Source organism: Peromyscus maniculatus, chromosome 18 (assembly GCF_049852395.1).
Source record: "Peromyscus maniculatus bairdii isolate BWxNUB_F1_BW_parent chromosome 18, HU_Pman_BW_mat_3.1, whole genome shotgun sequence".
In the NCBI taxonomy this organism is placed as follows: Eukaryota; Metazoa; Chordata; class Mammalia; order Rodentia; family Cricetidae; genus Peromyscus; species Peromyscus maniculatus.
Window position 1 is genome coordinate 30,144,936 of NC_134869.1, and position 21,198 is coordinate 30,166,133.

A 21,198-nucleotide genomic window follows, 5' to 3' on the forward strand; every position below is an offset into this window, starting at 1 on the left:
ATGTCTAAAAGAAGCTGGGTGGTGGCTCTACCAGGAAATGCTTGCTATGCAAGCGTGGGGACAATTTGATTTCTAGACCCACCAAAAACCAAAACAAAACAAAAGCCAGACCAATAACCCTAGCACCCAGGAGGCACTGAATAGAGGGTCCCTGGGGTTGGCTAGCCAGCCCGTCTAGCCAAATGACAAGCGCCAGGTTTAGGAACAGATCCTGTATCAAAATATTAGGTAGAGCAAGACTGAGAAAAACACTAGTCATCAACCTCCAGCCTCTGCAAACATATGCATCTACTACACAGACACAGGCATCACAAAGGGGAATGCAAACCAGTATTAGGAAAGGGATTGTTAGGAAAATAACACAGTTAGGACTAATGATACAGTGAAGTGCAATAATTATTAATTCTTCTATTTTCTCTGGTTTAATATGACTACCACAGTGGAGGGAAGAATCCATGTTGCAAGTCTGCTTTCATTCCTTAAACTGCTTTTTTCAAAAGTCAATATAAAAGATCTGAGGTAGAGAAAGAACAAAGCCAAGGTCTGGTCTTCCTTATTGAAGAGGCCAAGCAAATGTGGATTAGGGAAGAAAACGGGCTTTTCAATGGCGCCATGTAACTCATGGTAAAGTGTTCTACTGGGGGGTGTGGGCTGCGAAAAGACAACCAGTAAACATACTTGCTGCCAAGGATGACTACCAGAGTCCCACCTCCAGAACCCACATGATAGAAGGAGAAAACCCATGCCTATCAGTGGTCCTCTAACATCCAAACCTATCATGGTACACACGTTACCACACACACACCACACACACACACACACACACACACACACACACACACACGTGCGCGTGCACACATACACGTCCGCACCAAATGCACACGTGTAATAACTTTTGTATACTGCTTGGGCTCGAATCCTGCCCATGTCCTTTTCTACCTGTTTGACTTCTGACAAATTAACCAACAGGTCCGAGTTCCAGCTTCCTCATCTGTAAACAGGATAACAAGGGACACCTCCTTCCGGTGTCACCGGGACAGTCCATGACAGGAAGGGATGTATGTAAAGACTCTCAGCCAAAGCCTGGCAGAAATGAAGACATTACGGCTGGCCTTTTGCTAGAAAAAGGCAGCACAAGTCCATTACCATCTCATCACCATCAGTCATGCACAGTGTCCCTGTGCTTCCATCCTCGATGAACACACAGTGCCAATAACTGGGAGCCATTTCCAGCCAACAGTAAACCCAGCACAACCTTCTTTCTCGAGATACCTAAGTACTAGTGGAAATAAAAGTCTTTGGAACCATTCATCTCCAAACTGTAATCCACAAATTCTAACTTCAATTTTCCAAAGCGAATTGTTCTCTAGAAAACTCATGCTCAAGGCAAACAAGTACACTTTTACTAGAAACTAGTTCAGGTATTAAAAACCATACAGAAAACACGAGTCTGGAAAGTGACTAGCCAATAGAATGTCTGCTTTAGTCATGTATATTAGCCAGTCTTCAGAAAAGAAACATATATGTTCTTAGCTATATATCTCTTGATAGCCAGATAGATGATAGATGATAGATAGATAGATAGATAGATAGATAGATAGATAGATAGATAGATAGATAGATAGATAGGCAGACAGATGATAGGCAGATACACACACACACACACACACACACACACACACAATCTACTAATGCTTTGTCCAAATCTGGACACCTGAAAAATATCCAAAACTATTCTTTATTGATGGTTAAACTATTTTTTAACTTTATTAACATTATCAAAAGATAATCCTCTTTTTCTAAACAAGTTTATAATGTCTTGCTCTTTTATTATTAAAAAAGAACACTCTTAAGTCTTGAATGACTAGCAGAGAACGCTTTCAAAAACTCAAGTCAATCAGCTTACAATCACCTGCCTATCCCATGACTTCTTGATGTTCTCGAGTTTGCAGAACTCATCTCCACCACACCAGGAGCAGAGAGGAGATTACTGAATGCAAAGAGATTGTCAAAAGGTCATGAAGTCACTCATTAGTATTTCAAGAAAAGTATAAATTGATACAGCTACCATGTAGGTGCCAGGAATATAACCCAGATTTCACAAAAGCAGCAACACTTCTTAACCACATAGCCATCTCTCTAGCCCAACTGATGGGTCCTTGATGCATGCTGGAACACCCAAATCTAAGAATTCACAGCTAGCAAATAATCATTTCTGAAATCCCAGCTTGTTTGCTTGGTCTCGGGGCCCTCTGCTCCAACTGGAGCTAGACAAGACTTTCTACACTTTTTTTTTTTACATCATTTTTGCATGTATCTTTATTAATTCTTACATTAAATCAGAGGCTCTTCGCAATCTCATTTTAATGATGAGAAAAATTAAAACTCAGAGATATGAAGTCATTGTTCCAGGGCCACCCAGTTGTAAGTAAAAGCACGTAGCTGGCACTACTAATGGGGTCCTTAAACCAGAACCCCCCACTCAACCATCACACCAGCTGTCCTCCAGTGCAACCCAGAGAAGGTAAGTTTTCAGAAGTTTAACAATGAGCGCTAGCCTATGCTTTGGTGTGGTAATGCAGGAACAGCCATATTACATTTTAACCATCCAAAGTCTTTCCATAGCCAAGGCCAGGAGCGCCCCTTAAAATACAATGGAGGCCTGAACTGAAGTAAATTATGGACTGCTATTCTTCAAGCTGGTGGTAGAACAGCCTTGGTGGTAGAGGAGGTAAAAAAAAAAAAAAATGTCAATTATTTTCAGCATCAAACCTCTCCAGCACCAAATTATACAAATCAAGGTACAATAACCTTTGCTTAATTTTTTTTCTCTTTGATTCCAGTGGTTATTGTTGCTTTTTCAATCAGAAGAGGAACAACTGAACTTTCATCCATCCATTCATTTACTCATTCAGCCTGTTTACTGACTGCCTACCATGTGTAAACCTCTATGGTAGATACTAGGAAGAAACGATGAGTGGTGTTGTTTGTTTGCTTATCTTTGCTCTTTTGAGAGGCCCGCTACCCAGCTCCCAAATAAATCACACACAGAGACTTATTTTTAATTATAAATGCTGGGCCGTAGCTTGGCTTGTTGCTAGCCAGCTTTACTTAAATTATCCCATCTATCTTTTACCTCTGGGCTTTTCCCATTCTCTTAATTCTGTAAATCTTACTCTTACTCCATGTCTTGCTATGTAGCTGGGTGGCTGGCCCCTGGAGTCCTCCTTCTTCTCTTGCTCCTAGATTTCTCTTCTCCCGGATTCCTCCTTCTATTTATTCTCTCTGCCTGCCAGCCCTGCCTATCCTTTCTCCTGCCCTACTATTAGCCCTTCAGCTCTTTATTAGAACATCAGGTGTTTTAGACAGGCACAGTAACACAGCCTCACAGAGTTAAACAAATGCAACGTAAACAAAAGTAACATACCTTAAAATAATATTCCCCAACACATGAGTAAGCATTTGTAATGAAAAATGTAAAAAGTCTGCGGCCTTACTATGAGTTAAGGTGAAACACATTCAATGACAATCACATATACAGCAGGCTCCTGGTCAAAATCCACCAAGTTTTGTAGGATGGATTTAAGTGACACCTCATAGAAATGTGGTAGGGACTGGCATTTTTTAATCCCTTTGAAGCTAATTTTTTCTTTAAAACTATCTCTATTCCACAGCTTAGTAAATCATGTATTCTTGAAGCAACAGAATGATATGAGCTTTCACACTGGTATTTAAATCATCCCTTGCAAACAATTCCAGGGGAAAAGAAAAGCGTGTAAGAAGTGGTATGCTTCCGTGCGAGAATACTACTTAAGTCCAAGTCCTTTGATTTTTCTGTTTTAAGTCAAATGCTGTTGCATAATTCATCAGGAGAGTCTTCATAATGGCAGGAGCAGGGGAGCCGCTGAACAATTTGAAAAATACACAAAGGGGAAAAAGCCTCCCAGTTATTCCAGAAGCAACCCAGCAGAAGTCTAACAGCCACAGGGTAGGTGAGAAAAAGCACTAAGAACATCAGGAACACACATTCTTGTCCCCATCTCTCAAGAGCCAAAAGGCAGATCTAGGTGGGTCGCTGCCATCTCAGCACTTCCATTTCCTCATTCCCGGGAGGATGCAGCCTGACTTATTCATTCTGTGTTGCTGTAATGAGGCCAAGGCCAAGCGTGGAGAGAAAAGAACTTGGGAAGAAACATGTCATCTCACGTAAACAGACACGCACAAGTCTTAGAAATCCAGTCCTAGAAGAAGCATGGGCTTTTCCATAAATGCTTAAACAGTGTGCCCACTTTAATTGTTATCTCCATCTTCTTTTCCCAGAACCCACTGGGACTGTTTTGGAAGGAGTTTGTTAAATCACCCACTTGTCCCCTTACTCCGTGGTATTTGGAGATTGCATCACAGGAACTTTGATACAAAGAATCTTTTGCTGAATAATGGGCCCATTTTATGACAGGAGGCCCCACCCCTCTCTGTCACAGGCCACTGCTTTGCTGTTGACCCTTCCTTCCTTCTCCTTTTGCTTTTCCCTCTCTCCCTGATCCTTGCAAGTCCAAAGTCCCCAACCTTCCTTCAGCCGACATTCTAAATTCTAAAGAGAAGCCACACTCCTACAATGGCAGAATAATTGTTCTTTCAAAATCCCCGTCCTCCAGAGGCTGGGGCAGAAAGACTGCAAATTTTACCACTAGCCTGATCTGTACAGAGAAATCCCGTCCCCAAATAAATGAATAAACAGACAACCCAACAATCTTTCACATCCGATACAATGTCTGTATAATCCCTCCTTTATTGTTGACTCTGGACATGACTGTGACATTCACTCACAAATAAGCAATTTAAGAAAGTATAAGAAGTCATCTGGGGTGCACCCAGCAATCCCACTACCTAGGAGGAAGAGGCAAGAGAAAAGTTCAAGGTCTTTCTTCGCTATCTAGGGGTTCTTGGCTACTGTGGGATAAGTAACAGCCTGTCTCAATAAAAAAAAAAAAAAAAAAAATGAATTTTTAAGGAGGAACTGGCTTCTGGAGGTCAAAATTCATTCTATGTTCCAGTTGGATAACAGACTGAGACTCAGACTTGGGTGACAGACACCACACAGCAAGAAACTCAGACACTCTGCTTCTTTTCCCTCTCTCGCAAAGCCCTTTGTGCCACCAGAGAGCTTTAAGGTTCAACCCTACCTTCTTTTTTTCGGGGGGAGGGGGGTCCAGGCAGTGTTTCTCTGTGTATCACTGGCTGTCTTGGAACTCACTCTGTAGACCAGGCTGGCCTCGAACTCAGAGATTCACCTGCCTCTGCCTCCCAAGTGCTGGGATTAAAGGTATGTGCCACCACCCCCAGCTCAACCCCACCTTATAAAGCTCTGCCCCTCAACAAACCCGATTCCTTCCCTAACATCTCCTGTCTCCCAAATATTGATAGGTAGTCCAAACTTATCCCTGGAATATATTCAGCAGGAAGCTACAATAAAAAGACTTCATAAATTTTAATACCAAAATTGATCAAAATACAATTTGATGAATTCAGAAGAACCAACAGAAATGTTTCAAAGCAGAATTTAAACTTTCCTGAAAGCAAGAGGGAAAATGTGCATATTTTTGAATTTCCATGTTCCTCAGTACAAATGTCCCTGTTTTCTGGTCTATAAAAAAAAGTTCAGACGGGGGATGTGCCTCGCTCGGTAGAGGGCTTCCCAACGTGCATGAAAGCCTGGGTTTGATCCCAAAGGGCACATAAACCAAGCACTTGAGACATGAAAACAGGAGCAACAGACGTTCAAGGTCATCCTTTGCCACAGAGATCGAAGACAGCCTGGGCAAGAAACTATCTCAAGGGAGAAAAAACGTACCTAAGTATGTTTCTCGTCTCTTACTTGGGAATGGGGTTCCTAAGCTAAGCTTGTCAACTCACCTAACAGCTGCCATCAGAGACCACCCCGGGAACAAGGAGGTAAAATGTTCTCCTGAAGAGTGACTTTTATTTACAAGAAGCTGGGGGAGGGGGGATTAGAGCTATTGAGGAGAACGCACACAGATTAAACCCAATGACTTGTATGTCCTTTCAAATTAACTCCATTTAGAAATCTTCTCAGTAGATGTAATCTAATTTAAATGTGTATCCAAACCACTTATATCTGTTCCTCGTCTCCTGATGAGCAATTAGTTCTATTCTTGCTTTCTTTCCGGATACACTTAACAGCCAAAACACAGCAGAGGTGAGACATTTTGTTCAATCATCTTGTTATTCATTTTCTGCACCCAAATAAATCTTAGTGCCCCATCCCCCTCTGTCTGGCCACTGGGTGTGAGGCGTGACACATAAACCAAAATTTAACCTCATGCTTTTATTCATTGCATTTTCTCTTTGGTTTTGGAGATGAGTTTCCCTGAAATCAGTTGGATGGGATGCCCCAGAGTCTGTCCTCTGGCCTAGGACTCCAGTAACAACAGGACTGTTTTAGAAACCATGTCCCAACTGGCTAAACAGAGTCACCAAATGGTCAGAAATGCCACTGTTAGGCACATACCCTCCAAAAGTCAAAAAGAAATAGTTCAGCAATATTTTGTTATTACCCTCAAGCGGGGTCCACAACAGCCTAAGCAACGCAACTCAACCTCAATGTCTATCACTAACAATAGATAAAATGTAGAAAGTGTACACAAAGGAAGATTATTTGATCATAGAATTGTGGACACTTGCTCTGTAATTAAACCTTGAAAACATTTTCCAATGTGAAAGAGGGCAATGATGAAAGACACCCCCCCCCATTAAATATTTCTACTTAAAACGAACAGTCCACAAAAGACGCATCTATACACAGACCCGGCAGTGCTACAGGAATAAGAATAAAGAAGTGAGGGGAGATAGAAAGGAAAGCTAAAGGAATAACAGAAGGGAGAGAAGTCTAAATGAAGCCAATAACCTGCTGAGAATCAAAAATTCCATCACAGAAGCTACGGTAAGGGGCCCAGTGTTTAAGATGCTTGAGGTTCTTCCAGAGAACCTGAGTTTGATTCCCAGCATGCATTTTAAGCCGCTCACACCCACCTGTAACTCCAGCTCCTGGGGGAACATTTATCTCTGGCCTCCATGGGCACAGGATAGGCGCCTGCACTCACGTGCACATGGCGCATATACGGACCCACACGCATACATATAATTGAAACTAATAAAATAAATCTAAACCACAAAAGAATTCCGTCACAATTAACATTTGCTATGAAAGGTCCTGACAGAGGACAGTATCCTTTCTCTATACAGAAGACTGTTAAAAGTGCAGTGAAGTGTGTTCACGGCCTAAGCACATATTGTCAAGTCTCAAACCTGACAAGCCTTGCTCTACCTGCGCCTCCTCCCAGCATTTCTCACCCTACCCCTACACTAAACCTCTCCCACCCAGGCGCTGGCCTTCCCTTCTCCCTGTCTCCGATTCCTGTATAACTCAGCCATTTTGATTAGGAACCCTCTTGGTTCCCAGATGGTCTTCTCTCCTCTTCCCTCTCTCTTCTTTGGTTCTGGCCCCTCCTCTCTCCTCTCATGGACTGGTTCAGTCTGGCCCCTTCCAGATGCCTTTGGCTGTTCTCTCCTTCACATCGTCAATAAAACTATCTCCTCAACCATCCCTAGGAGTGGTCATGCCCTAATCTTCATTCACATATTACCTTCAAATACAGCCTGAAGTCATTCCTTTATAGTATCGGGGAATATCAGAAACAAGACTAAACCTCTATTTATACCAAATTAAAAAAAAAAATCTTACAACTCTTGTGACCTAGGGTTTGACTTTAACAGCATCAATCCCATTCGAAGCACATCAGGAACCACCCTATGATCTCATTTACAGAAAAATAAAAGGTTGCTTAGTAACCATTTAAGATGTGCCTTCAGAAGCAAACAAAAACAATACATATGGCTACTGTAAAGACAATTATGACATTCCCTTGAGAGGCTCAGGCCCGAACATAGGTATGTCTTAATCTTTTCTTGAGTAGCTCTTCACTGGTCCCTGTGCTTAGACTATATGTCAAAAATGTATTTTAATAAACGCCAACTCGGCTTCACACAGACTGAAATTCCTTCCTGTGATGAAGCCAAAGATCCCTGGGCTGTTAGCAGAAGTGTGCAGCAGTATCTCCATCATGCACCACTGGCAATGAATGACAGTTAAAGGCAGGGGGTGGGGCCAACGTTGTGTTTTCCTCTGAATTATGACATCATGCTAAGCGATATGGAGTCGTCTCTTCTCACTCAAGCACAGGACCAAAGGAAATCACTTTGAAAGTAATTAGGTGTAGAATTGGGGTGATTTAGGTATAAAGAGGAAGAAACATTTGCCCAAAGCTGTGGCATCTGTACTGTGTGGTGATAGATTATTTTCCAAGAGTTTATGATCTGTACAGCCAAGATGTTTCAGTCTTCTCTTATTTATATTTCGGCATTTTATGACTCTGGCTTATTAAAATATAACAAGCAAAGACCTATAGACATGGATTAATTCCAGAATAGTCACAATCAGGGTCATGCACATACTTGCCGAAAGGAGAAAGCCCTTCTCCTTAATTATAGTCAACAGGACTGAACTCCAGAAACCACAGGGGGCACAGATGTGACATTTGTAGCTCTACTTCCTAAGACTATAGGCCTATTCTGCTTATTTGGACATACAATTACTATGTAGATCAGAAGAAACTTTCTCCAAACTTCAGTAAATACCATAAGCTAGCTGAAGCTCCCTTTGTCCTGTGAAAATTTAACCCTCCGGAAGTAAAACAGGCTAAGAACAGGTGGGTGGGTGGCTCAAGAATGGCAGGCATCCTTAGAATTATTCAGCATATCCTATTACTTGCTGCTCTTTGGCCAGTCCTCACAACCCAAACTACACTGGTCCTAAGGTCCATCACACAAATAGAAAATCCACGTTTTGTGAATTCAGATGAACCCCAACAGCAAACCTACTCTTAATCTTCTCAATATTATAAAAGGCCCACCCCCAAGGATCCAGGGCCAGATCAAATCATTTCATAGGTACGTGGCGACCAGTAAACTACTTGAAGCTTCTGTAGCTCCCTGGGTAAAAATCTAGGAATTAAAACCCTGGCCTAAATAAGTAAGCATGCTCTTTGCTCTTACCAGCATGCTTTGGGGTTCACAGAGCTCAAGCTCGCCCACATCTAAGCAACATCAGTTTCTATCTGGTTTAGTTTGTGATGTACATAATATCCTGTAGGATAGAAGAACATCAAGGCCACTGTTTGGGTGTTTTGTAATTGTATTAAATGAAACAGGAAATCAAACCCCACAATAGCTGCACACACCTTCGGGAAATGTGGACTAATTCCAGTGTTCCTGAAGTTGCCTCATCTATAAAGCCAGTTATGAAGGGACAACTACTTTTGCTCCTGCTAAGTAGCCCCTTGTAAGACTATGAGCCCACTGTTACCATATCCTACAAAACTTTTTTTTTTTTTAATTAAGAAAGTTGGAGGATCTGGGGAGATGACTCGGGGTATAACGTGTTTGCAATGCACACATAAGTACTTGAGTTTGGATCCCTAGCATCCATTGTAAAGGGCAGACATGGCAGTACATGCCTAGAATCCAGTACCAAGGGGAACAGAGAGCAGATGCCTTGGACTTACTCCAGCCAACCTGCGAAGAGCAAGAGCTCCAGGTTGTGTGAGACTCTGTGCCAACAACTAAGGTGTTGAGAGGTAGAGCAAGACACCTGAACTGAACCTCTGGTCTCCAGACTCGTTTGTATGGTGTAGCACATGCTAACAAATGTGCACACACATGTACACAGCACATGTGTGTAGGCACACACACAGAGTGGAAGAAAAGGAAATATAGAGTATGAATCAGGTAATAAAGTGTTTGAATTTTTAGGAAGTTTCACTACTAATTTATTTGATATAACGTCTTTTGGGGGGGTTACGTTTAGGGTTTTTTTTTTCCTCAATAATATACAGTGTAGGGTAAGTTTGAAACTGGGGTGGCAATTTATGATTTCAAACCCAGTACAATGCCTGACATGTCAGTGCTAAACAATCTCCTCGGTGAATGCCTTCCAGATAATTAATAGGGGTACTTGGAAGATTTCTCAAGTATTCCGTGCCCTTCATTTCCTGCTCTGCATTCTCTGAAGGTTTCCAGTGTTTTCAAGAGCCTCTTTTCATTTGTTCAATTTAGATGCCGAAGATAAGCCTCTTGCAGAACACAATATACAAATTATCCTTCACCTGTTACTCCCACAAGTAATATCGGCAACCATATCATACCTCTGTCTGGAAAGCAGATTCACACCAGGATGAGGAATCAGCCGGAAGAGTTGCAGCGGGCAGCCCCAGAGGGCGGAGGTGAGAAACTCCTCATTGCTAGGAACATTCCAATGGGACTCAATCAACCCACCAGCTCCTGCCCTTTGGGATGCTATAACTGTGAAGTTTTGCTCCCGTCCCTAGGACTAGAGAGCACTACCCTCTCTCTATCTGCTCTCTCTCCTCTCAGTACAGAACTGTCTCCAGGCATTGCAGGAAGGCCACTGCAGGTTAGAAGCACCACAGCACTGTACCACTGCAGAGCCACAGACACACTCTGCTTAAATGCAGTGAAAAGACCAGGTACGAGACATACATCTGCCTGCACACTTGTTTGAAATTCTACTATAATTGAGGGGGGGGGGGGTCAACGGAGTTTCAAGGACAACACGCCCAAAAGTAACTCTACATCTGCCCCCTCTACACAGGCTCCTCTGTGTGTTTGCCCAAAGAAGATAACACAGATAGTTGGAAGGTCATCTGAAACTGTGGTAGATCCTTAAGTACTTTCCAACCATTTCCCATGTCCAGTCATCAGATTTGGTAGAGTAAACGTCTTTATTCCCTTGGGTCCACTTCCTTCTCATCATGCCTCAGCTGTAGTTACAACTCTGGATTGAGCACGGAACAGTTCTACCTGTCCACTGTACCTCCAAATTAGTCTTCCACCATCTATTCTATTTCTGTCCGAGGATTCCTACAATTTAAGTCTTGAGGGATTGGAGAGATGGCTCAGCAGTTAAGAGCACTGGCTGTTCTTTCAAAGGACCAGGGTTCATTTCCTAGCACCCATATGGCAGCTCACAACCATCTCTAAATCCAGTTCCAGGGGTTCTGATACCTTTTTCTGGCCTGCTCCGGCACTGCACACATATGCCATGCATCTATCCCTCCTTTAAAAGTTCCCCTACAGCTTTCAGTTCAGCTCCTTGGCTCACCAAGCGCCCACCACAAACAGATGTCTGCCTACTTCTGTGCATTTCTACACCATCTATTCCCTAAAACATACCCTTCTCTCTGGTCACCCAGAATAACGTGCAGTTTCCTAAATCTTCTTTCCAAGCGAGGCAATTCATAGCACCCCTAAGACTGCCTTCCCCCTTCCTTAGCACACATGTTACTCTGTCCATCAAATGTCCTGGGCTACCTAAGGTGAGCATCTCTTCACTGAAGTTTATGCTGACTGAGATAACATACAGAAACATCTCTCATAGCACCATAAGCAGTGAGGTGGCGCCTGCCGAGCCCAAGTTTGACATCAGCTGTCAGAAGATGGTCAGGAAGGGAAGAAGGGTATAGAGAGGAAATTAGATGAGGAAGAAAGAGCTACGCAAAAAAAAAAAAAAAAACATAGAACAGGAAAAGGAAGAGGAGGCGACAGAGGTCTGGCTGAGGACAAAGGGTGACAAAGGGTGACAGGTGATAGAGGAAGAACAGGATTCAAGTGTTTGTGAGGAGCCTTTCTTCTAGGATTAGGTTCTGATAAAATTCTGAACCCTTCCTTTTCCTTCATGGGGGACAGTCACAGAGTCTTTATTTCTTTGGTTTGCTTTTGTAATGCTAAGGATTAAACCTAGGGCACTTAGGTGTTCTACCACTGAGCTACATCCCTAGTCCTCAATAATATTTCATTCTATTCTTCTGGTCCCAAAGCAATACCTCTCAGTGATTCACGATCTAAGGTGCGTAAAATTTTCACGCCATCATCCACTGGAGATGAGGCAGCAGTTCCCTTTTAGGACATTTTCCATATTTCCATATTAGCAAACAATCGGTCATGTGTGGCTTTTCATGTTCTCCAACTACTTCCACTTTCTTCATGTATCGCGTTAGAACATATGGAGAACTATGTTAACTCCAATGTGCTCTACACATCAAGGCTATTTCATTGAAAGAATCCAGGTGAAAATCAAAATTACAGATCATTCAAATCAGCAGTTTTCAACATTTTGTTCCCAAACCCCTCTAAACTCCACTCAAGCCAAGACTAGACTTTCAAACAGTTTCTTAGACAAACTTTTTTTTCCACCATATTTTCACTATTCACCAAAATCAAGTCAAGCGGTGATGTTTTCTGATCTATGAAACATACCTAAAGGCTAAGGCCCTTGAGTTAATATAAATATTTACCAAAACCCAACACAAAACAAACAACACCCCAACATTCTGCCTGGGTAATCTTGAACCAGGTGACTCTAGGCTTTGGGGTTCTAATAACGTTAATAGTAGGTGCTGGCCTCTTTGTACTTTCTCAGATGTTTACTGACCTCCACCAAACTTACCAAAGTTACAGCAGTGAAAGCCTAAGAAACATATTCGTATATTCTGGGGAGCCTAGTGTTTTGTGTTGCTTTTTTAATAAATGCATTCTTGGTCGGCATCCTGGTTTGCAGTAGAATTCACGGAATTCCTGCACTTGGATAGGAAGCAAAAGGGTTGCCTTCTTTTTATTTGTCTCCCTCAACACCTCATCATCGTCTTCACCTGTCAATGAAGGTAACAAAGCATGGCAAGGATTCTGCCACCAGTCAAACACCACAGATGTGCCTCTACCACAAGACGGGTGTGACAGTGCTACCAAAAAAAAAAAATTATTTATGCCTATGAATACTTCAATGTGATGGCTGCTAACGGACCTGCCACTTTATTCTGCTATTACATAGCTTAATGAAGATGGAGTACTAGAGAGTGTATCTGACTTCTAATCATTTGGTAAATGTATTCCAATATATTTATTTCTACGTGTTTTGTTTTATGCATTTTAAGACATTTTTTTTCCCTAGAGCAGAGGCTCAGCTTTCACCAGATGGCCAAAGGGATCTGTGACACACACAAAAAGCTGCTTTGAAAGCAGGAATTCACTCGGATTCATTTCTGCATACCCTGCGAAAACAAGCTGGGCAATACAAAGTGAATACTTGCTGGAGTAAACGCACATGCTCACAAAGTTACTAAGTGGAAGAAAAGAGCATTGCAACTCAGATACCCTAAAAGCTCCTCCATCCCATGCTGTAATGGGGTGATGTCAAAAGCCTTAGCTCTGCAGGCAGATAGGACTGGGTTCACATCTGATTCATCATTAATAAATTCATAATTTAATCAGTCTAATGACGTTAGACTGATTGTATAACCTCACAGAATTTTGTTTTCTCAATCATAAAGAGGAATAAATGATTACTTTATTGGGTTAAGGGAACTAATGATATTAAACTATGACAAGAACTTAAAATGTTATTTCCTATACAACATTAAGATGCAATAATCTAGTTTGTACATAAATACAGAACTCTTTAATATTACAATTTGTGTTTCCATAAAGCTTTACCTATGTCTAGAACTTCTCTGTCAGTCTAAATTTGCTCTTCCCATGATCCTCAAAGTCTGAGCCTCCTTATTCTTAGAAAACTTATAAACCTCAAATATCTGTGGCTAGGAGGCCAAGAGGCAAATGCCATCAATTTTGTCCTTATTTTCATTCGGCCTCTTTTTTTTTTCTTTTTTTTCTCATTTTCTTATTCTCTAGACAATTACAACACACAACTTTTTTTTTTCTTTTCAATGTATTTTTGATGTATCATGCTCACAGTCTCTATAAATCGTTCAGATCCTGACACAGGTGTAAACTATAAACTGGAAATGACTACAGATGGAAGCATTGGGCTACCTGGAAGAGGAGCCAACACCCTCAGAGCGGAGGCAACTCCAGCCTACACCTGTGCACCGAACTCATCCTGAACTAAGCTCTGAAGAGATGCAGTGCGATGCAAGATCCAAAGAGGAGCACCTACCTAAAAGAGGGACTGCCAGGTATCCTGAACCTGTGTTGGAAGGCATGCTTCTCTCACAAGAGCTCAAACAGGCCACGGGTGCCTGGAAAGCCCACAGAATTTTTGAGTTCAGACAGGAATCCCCCCGAGAGGAGAACTCTACCTCAACTTATCACATAAAACCAAGAGTCCCAAGCAAAGCCTATAAACCAGCAGCATGACTTCAACGTGAACACTGGTTTTATGGATACGATTTCAACAGTGCATACTTTCCTATTGCTCCTATAGAGTAGTTTGCTGATATCAAAGTACCTCCGAGCCTTCCAGAATATAAGTGCTTCCTGGAGACATTCAGATCATTGGCTTCTAGCAACATCAGCAATTCACCCCTGGCAAACCCAGTGAGTAACTAGAGAAATACAGCAGACCTCGAAACACCAGAACCAAGTTTACGGCCTCTGTGGGATTCCTGCACTGACTTTTCCCCTTTGACTGCGGCAAGTACTGAATTGCTTATAAACGCATGTAAATATTATGTATCTGCTCGTAAAATTTAATGTTGGGGTTGAACTATCACAAACTGAGACTATTATGGTACCCTTTAAATAAGCATCATGATATATGTTGGTTTGTAACATGCCTCCTCTAGCTTAATATTTTACACTGAATTCACTACCTCTAAATCAAAAGCTCGCCACTTAACTGTATGCGATTATACAAATTGTTTGCTATGTCTTATAAATTAAGATTTTTAATGAGCTCTTATTAAAAATTGAGCTAACAGGGTTTTTTTTAACTTTTATTGTTAAGCAGTTCAGGTTGTAGTTAGCTAAATGCATTGCACCTACTCAACATGTTTTATATTTTCACTCTGTATATTTAAAAATCACTTATTTTTAAAACTCAGCATTGAAAAATCCTATCTCTGGCAGCATTTTTCAGTGAGTAAGGGTTAATCCAAGGATTATCCACAAACCTACATTTGAGCTATGGATTTTACAAGGCCAGCTGCTGCTGTTTCTCAAAACGTCTATTTCTAGCTACGTAAGTTAACAACATTCCTGGAAAAACACAAGAACCAGATCTAAGTCTTGCCTGACACTGACTTCTCTCGACTGGACGACAATCATATGCAAACTGTAACCAGGTGACAAATGAGAGATACTATCTGGGACTGTGATAGTATGAAAGATATTCAGCCCTGATCAGAACAAAACCACATGACATGGCTGTTTCCCCTGCCATTTGGGGGCAGGCGATGCTTAGTTGGAAGCTCCCCTTGGGCCTCACTCTCCCCCATTCCAAACCCCAGCCCCTCTCAGAAAGGCCAAGCAGTGGCTCCTCCCTCAAGCTGCTCAAGACCACGCCTACAGGGTATTTAAACAGCCTCCTAGAGAGGGACCACGTGGTTTTTCCAGGTCTCTTCTCATCTCTGGGGGCCTGGAAAATCACCCAGGAGTGTTCTGCCAATAAACCTGGTCTTTTAGTTTTAATTTGGCTTGATTTGGCTTACTGCGTCAGGAGAGAGACTTAATATCAGGGTATGGAAGGAAACCTTTCAGGAGGGGACGGGACCGTCAGCACAGTACATTATCCAGTTTTCTCAAGGGTGCCTCTCAGGTAACCCAAAGAACAAAAGGCATCAAGAGGAGGCTGTCAACAAGTAAGCAATGATGTAGAGTCACTTTGTCGGTGTCAAAACCTCAATCACAGAAAACTCGGGCCAGTAGACCGACCTCGCGAGACAACGGATACCAGACGAATACCAAAGAACTGCTTAAAGCAGAGCAAAAGCAAGGCCAGGAGATGCCCACGGGCAGGTCAAGCAGGACACTTGGAGAGCACACTGAAAAGCAGCCCAGAACCATTTAACAAAGCAGCAGATGGCTGGGAAACCCAGGCATGCTGGGGAAAGAGGAGCAGGTATGCATACAGCCATATAAGCATCCTAGAGTCTGTGCTGTCTACAGAAAGGAGGCAGCAGGGAGCACTTCCTGACCCAGAATAAGGGTCAGGACCACAGACAAAGCCAAGAAAACCAATATACAAATATTGTATACAATACACAATATTTATACCAACATAAAATTACAATTGCATGAAAACCACATTCACGGACACACTAGATCAAAACGTTCACAGGGACAAAGCCTGCAATGTCCACAGTAGCATGCATGGGGGTCTTGCAGTCACTCACTCCCTGCTATCCTGGTCTCGTGGGCAGCATGTGCAATAAATTCTCTAAGAGTTTCCGGATAGTGAAGGGACGAAGAGTTGGTAAAATATTACAAGTCTGACCTTGAACTTCAACTCCTAAGAATTATCCCGGACCTGTTTTCTCAGCTAGTCAGGGATGGTTAAAGGGACCAGATGTGCTCTCCTTAGAACATCTGCCAGCCAAGTTTTCAGACTGGGTATTTCCAATAAAAGCAGGGGCTAGCAAACTTTTCCCATCAAGGGGCAGAAAGTAAATATGTTATGGTTCGTAACCCCCAAACTTTCTGTTGCAACTCCCACACTCTGCCATTACAGAAAGTAAATGCAGCCAAAACATAAATGAAAAAAAAAAATGCAAAAGGCTATTTTGAAGGGAATGTCTGCAAGGTAGTTTTGGCTCATGAGGCATTCATCCCAATTTAGCTCAAAACGCAAAATACACACCTATACACCGATACACATACTCCACTTTATATGGGCAACCACCTCACAGCTAAGTTCAGCTCCATGACTTTACGATGACATTTGTGTCCCAGCTGACTCCAAAAAATGTTGCTAATAATGCCAAGGATAATGAGAATAGAACAGAAGTAGACGTCATAGCTTTTATGAGCCCCTGTCATCTTCTCCCAAGAACATTTAGCCTTTTTTTTTTTCTTTCAAAGAGAGTATTTCCTGTGACAAACCTTTTCAATATGGTGTCAGATCGGACAACCTGCCTCAATTCTCCATTCTTTTTTTTTTTTTTTTTGGTTTTTCGAGACAGGGTTTCTCTGTGTAGCTTTGCACCTTTCCTGGGACTCACTTGGTAGTCCAAGCTGGCCTCGAACTCACAGAGATCCACCTGGCTGTGCCTCCCAAGTGCTGGGATTAAAGGCGTGTGCCACCACCGCCCTGCTCAATTCTCCATTCTTATGCCAGACTACAGATAGGTAAAGGCACATTACCTATGATTAGACAGAATACATCCACCACTCTCTGCCAACAACCATGTTTCCTGGATGATGACCTAAGTCAGGACATTTCTGAGGGAACCAGGGATAAAGCTCCCGTTGTTACCACAATGACTATAGTAACTAGATTAAGATACAGAAGGGAAGTTCTTGCAGCTTAAGGGCCTCTGTTCAGAGAATTAAGAGGCACCCAGTATCCTGAACTGGACTTAAATCACTGCCACAGAATGAATGCTTACATTTCCCCCCTCCAATGAGTGCTACATCCTAACGTCCCAAATGATGGCTGGAAGAGATGGGTTCAGGAGACAAGAGTCAGTGTGATCAGTGCCCTTATAAGAACTACCTCATAGGGCAGTTCAGTGGTAGAGCACGTGCCCAGCATTTGCAAGGATGTGAGTTCAAGCCCCAGCACTTAAAGGGGGAGGGGAGGAGCATGGTTCAAGAATGGCAGGGCACTCTGGTGCACAGCTGGGATCTTAGCACCCATCAAGGCAGAGGCAAGAGAACTGGGCGTTTTAGATCTGCCGGAAGTACAGGAGGGTTTGTCAAGAGCCTGTGCCATGCGCAAAGACGTTATCAAAACGTACAAAATGAACATGTCTAAGTGCTGCTGTGCACCTTCTGATACATGAGTACATATTGAAAAAAAAAAAAAAAAACATGGGCCCTATTCTTGGACTTCCCAGTCTTCAGAACTAGCATGCTTGCCAAAACAAAAGTACACTAGTAAAGATTCCGTATCAATTCAAAGTATCGTTGCAGTACAGATATGCTAAGCTCCAAAGCACCTACAGAAAATTTGTGTCTGACACCATAGTCTCCCATCTCAGCTCCCCCCTTTGTAAGGAATGAAGGCATATGCTTCCATCGCCCTCCCCCAAAAAAGCTTGCCCTGTGTGTTTCCTGTTCTAGCCACTTGCCCCAGATGGATAGCTAAGTGAAGCTGGATTTTCTCCCAACTGTCCATTTCTCATACAGCTAACTTCCCTTTTCATCTTTGTTCCCACCTTACTGTGATGCTGCTCACCGCTGGGGAACACAGAGCTGCCAACAGAATACAACATCGTCAATATAATCCTCTAATAGGCAATTTTATGGTCTATCTGTTTAGTATTTATTTATTCACACTGCAGACAAATCTTCAAATTTCATCATGGAATGAAGTTCCTAGGAGGACCTTGCACGTAGGAACCTACCAAGAAGTCCCCACTGTCCCCAACATCATCCTCTCTGCCAGAGAGAGAGGCCCCACTGTAGGACAGCACCTTCCAAATATCCCTCCTCTACTATCATCCTTATTAGCTGATTCTTACTTCAAGAACCAGTTCAAACTGAAGCCTGTCATAAGTGCCCTTTCTCTCCAGGCTGGGTCAAGTGCCCTCTCCCTCCAGATGGGGTCAAGTGCCCTCTGACATGGTCTTACTAAGAATCATAAACGACCACTGTAGACTTTCTATTTTGTTTTCTTCCTACCAGACTCACATTATGCATCACACCTTCCCCTGGATCTGGGTCCCACACCTAACATGGTCCTTTGTTATAGGAACAAGGAGTGGCATGAATGGAAAGCACCCCATACTGCTGCTTTCTTGGATACCAGGAAGTTTTTCTGATAAGAATGATTTAACACAGAAATCAAAAGCCAATGCTTATTTAAACCGATTTCCTGCATTACAAATCAACTAAAAATCAAACCTCTCTCCCAAACATTGAATAGAATTATCATATTTTTTACACAATCATCCACAAAATCAAACTACTTAAAATGATAAATACACCCTTACTGCTCCACCAATTGCTAGTAACAACAGCCTCACTTGGCCCTGATCCAAGCGCTCACACTACAGAATGAAACACTCAAAGAGCAAATCAGTAAGTCTTTTAGTCCATGTTTATAGACAGATGGCAATCACCTTATCATTTTTATTGCCCCTTTAATTTCCATTCATCTTTTTCTGATACCAGTACTGAGAGAAGATAGACATGTGTTGAGGAGTCCCAGTGAACTGGCTACATTAATATAACTTTCTGTGATAAAAATCTTTAAGAAACAAATGATCTTCTTTAGGTCAAGGAAACCAATAATCTTTTACAAAAGAAACACTGATTCATTTCCAGTTACTAAAGATTTGGACAAACTACCATTCCAATAACTATAGTTAAAAAAAAAAAAAAGACAATGATAGTCTTACTCACTTCGACCAATTTCATTCTACTATGAAAAAAAAATATTTTTTAAGCTTTGGGGCATTTTTATGTAGTCCAAACCAGCTAAGAACTGCCCACATTCCAGAACTACATTCCCCTCTGTCTTCAATGAACTCAGTGCCAACAGCCAGCTTTCACTAATGGCCAATGTGACAGGTCTCCACTGTCCCTGTGCACATGCTCCATACCCCCAATAAAGCCTGCCACCATGGCCTGACCTGTCATTTGTCTTCATCCCTGCTCGGAGGCAGACATTTTGTATATCCACCCACCATCCATCCTACCCCCCACCACGCCACTCTCAATAAATCTCTTGTATGAGGTCTGTTGCATGGTGTGAGTGCTACAACATTCCTTGGCCCCCTATCTCCAAGATACTCTTTTGCTGTAAAACCCTTTCAGGTTTTAAATTCACTACAAAGCTAAGGCTGGCTTTGCGCTTGGGTCACCAACTCCAGCAAGCTAGGAATGTTGGTGTATGCCACCACACCCACTTTCTCTAACAAACTCCTTAGGAACACACATACACATAACTTAAAAGCAGTAGGTAAGCTGCATGCAAAGTATTTATTCAATTTTAATACCTGCTTTCAAAGAGTTTCAACCAGTTTTTTTATAAATACTAACAGAAAAATAGAAATAAAAATATAAAGTTAAGATTACATTATTAAAAATATTTTTAACTTTTAAATACCATCCAAGATTTGCTATGTATGAGCAAACTATCTGAGTTAACATTCAGTTTAGTCTTGGACTACTAGTTGAGAAGTAAACTTCCCTCCCTCATACATGAAATTAACTAATTCATTCCCAGAACTCAATTTCCAAATAAACAAGGGTGAACAAAAGAATATTCATGATACTAGCCTTTAAAACAATAATCCAGCATGGGTAGAGATCTGGCAACCAGAAAGGGGTCCATGAGAGAGAAAATCAAGCCTTTAAGGAAGCAGGGTGGGGATCTGAGACAAAGCTGAACAGGTAAGAGCTGCTGCTGTTCTTGTAAAGGATCCAGGGTTAGTTCCCAGCATCCACAGCGAGGCTCACAGCAACCTGTAACTCCATTTCCAGGTAACATGGACTTCAGGCACCAGGCATGCACATGGCACATATACATATACACAGGCAGTCATAAATACACATAAAAATCAATTTGAGTAATTTTTTTCTTAAAAAAAGGGAGGTTCAAGGGATGGGCGACAATAGAAATATGCAATATGAAAAGAGAGTACTAGGGAGCAAAACGGGGGAATGGAACAGAACAAAGGAGACTAGAAAAAGGTGGGAACTGGGTGGATCAACCAAGTTAACATGTATGAAAATGCCATCAGGAAACCTGCTACTTTGTTTGAATTAAAACATAATATAGCATACACAGGGAAAGAGAGAAAACACACAGTATCATTTTTCTATGATACTATCCAACAATCCAGCATGTGCTAAAAATACATCAGAGCTCTTTTTTTTTTTTTTTTTTGGTTTTTCGAGACAGGGTTTCTCTGTGTAGCTTTGCGCCTTTCCTGGAGCTCACTTGGTAGCCCAGGCTGGCCTCGAACTCACAGAGATCCGCCTGGCTCTGCCTCCCGAGTGCTGGGATTAAAGGCGTGCGCCACCACCGCCCGGCTCAGAGCTCTTTTATAACACACCAAAGAGGTGACTCCACAAACAGTTGAATTCATCGGATTTCCATGCTAACAAAGAATCTTGATTTCACTTCAAGATGCTTATTTA

The 21,198-nt window shown here is 42.1% G+C and overlaps 1 protein-coding gene and 1 long non-coding RNA gene across 2 annotated transcripts in view; one reads left to right on the forward strand and one right to left on the reverse strand.

The window, feature by feature from the left end:
* The window catches only part of Tmtc2 (transmembrane O-mannosyltransferase targeting cadherins 2), a 415,948-nt gene that overhangs the window by 376,706 nt on the left and 18,044 nt on the right, over nt 1-21,198 (reverse strand). The window lies entirely within an intron of this gene.
* On the forward strand, nt 8,224-17,964 carry LOC121823668 (uncharacterized). Its single transcript, XR_013045506.1, has 3 exons — nt 8,224-8,283; nt 10,192-10,358; nt 13,924-17,964. It is a non-coding gene; the product is annotated as an uncharacterized LOC121823668 (long non-coding RNA).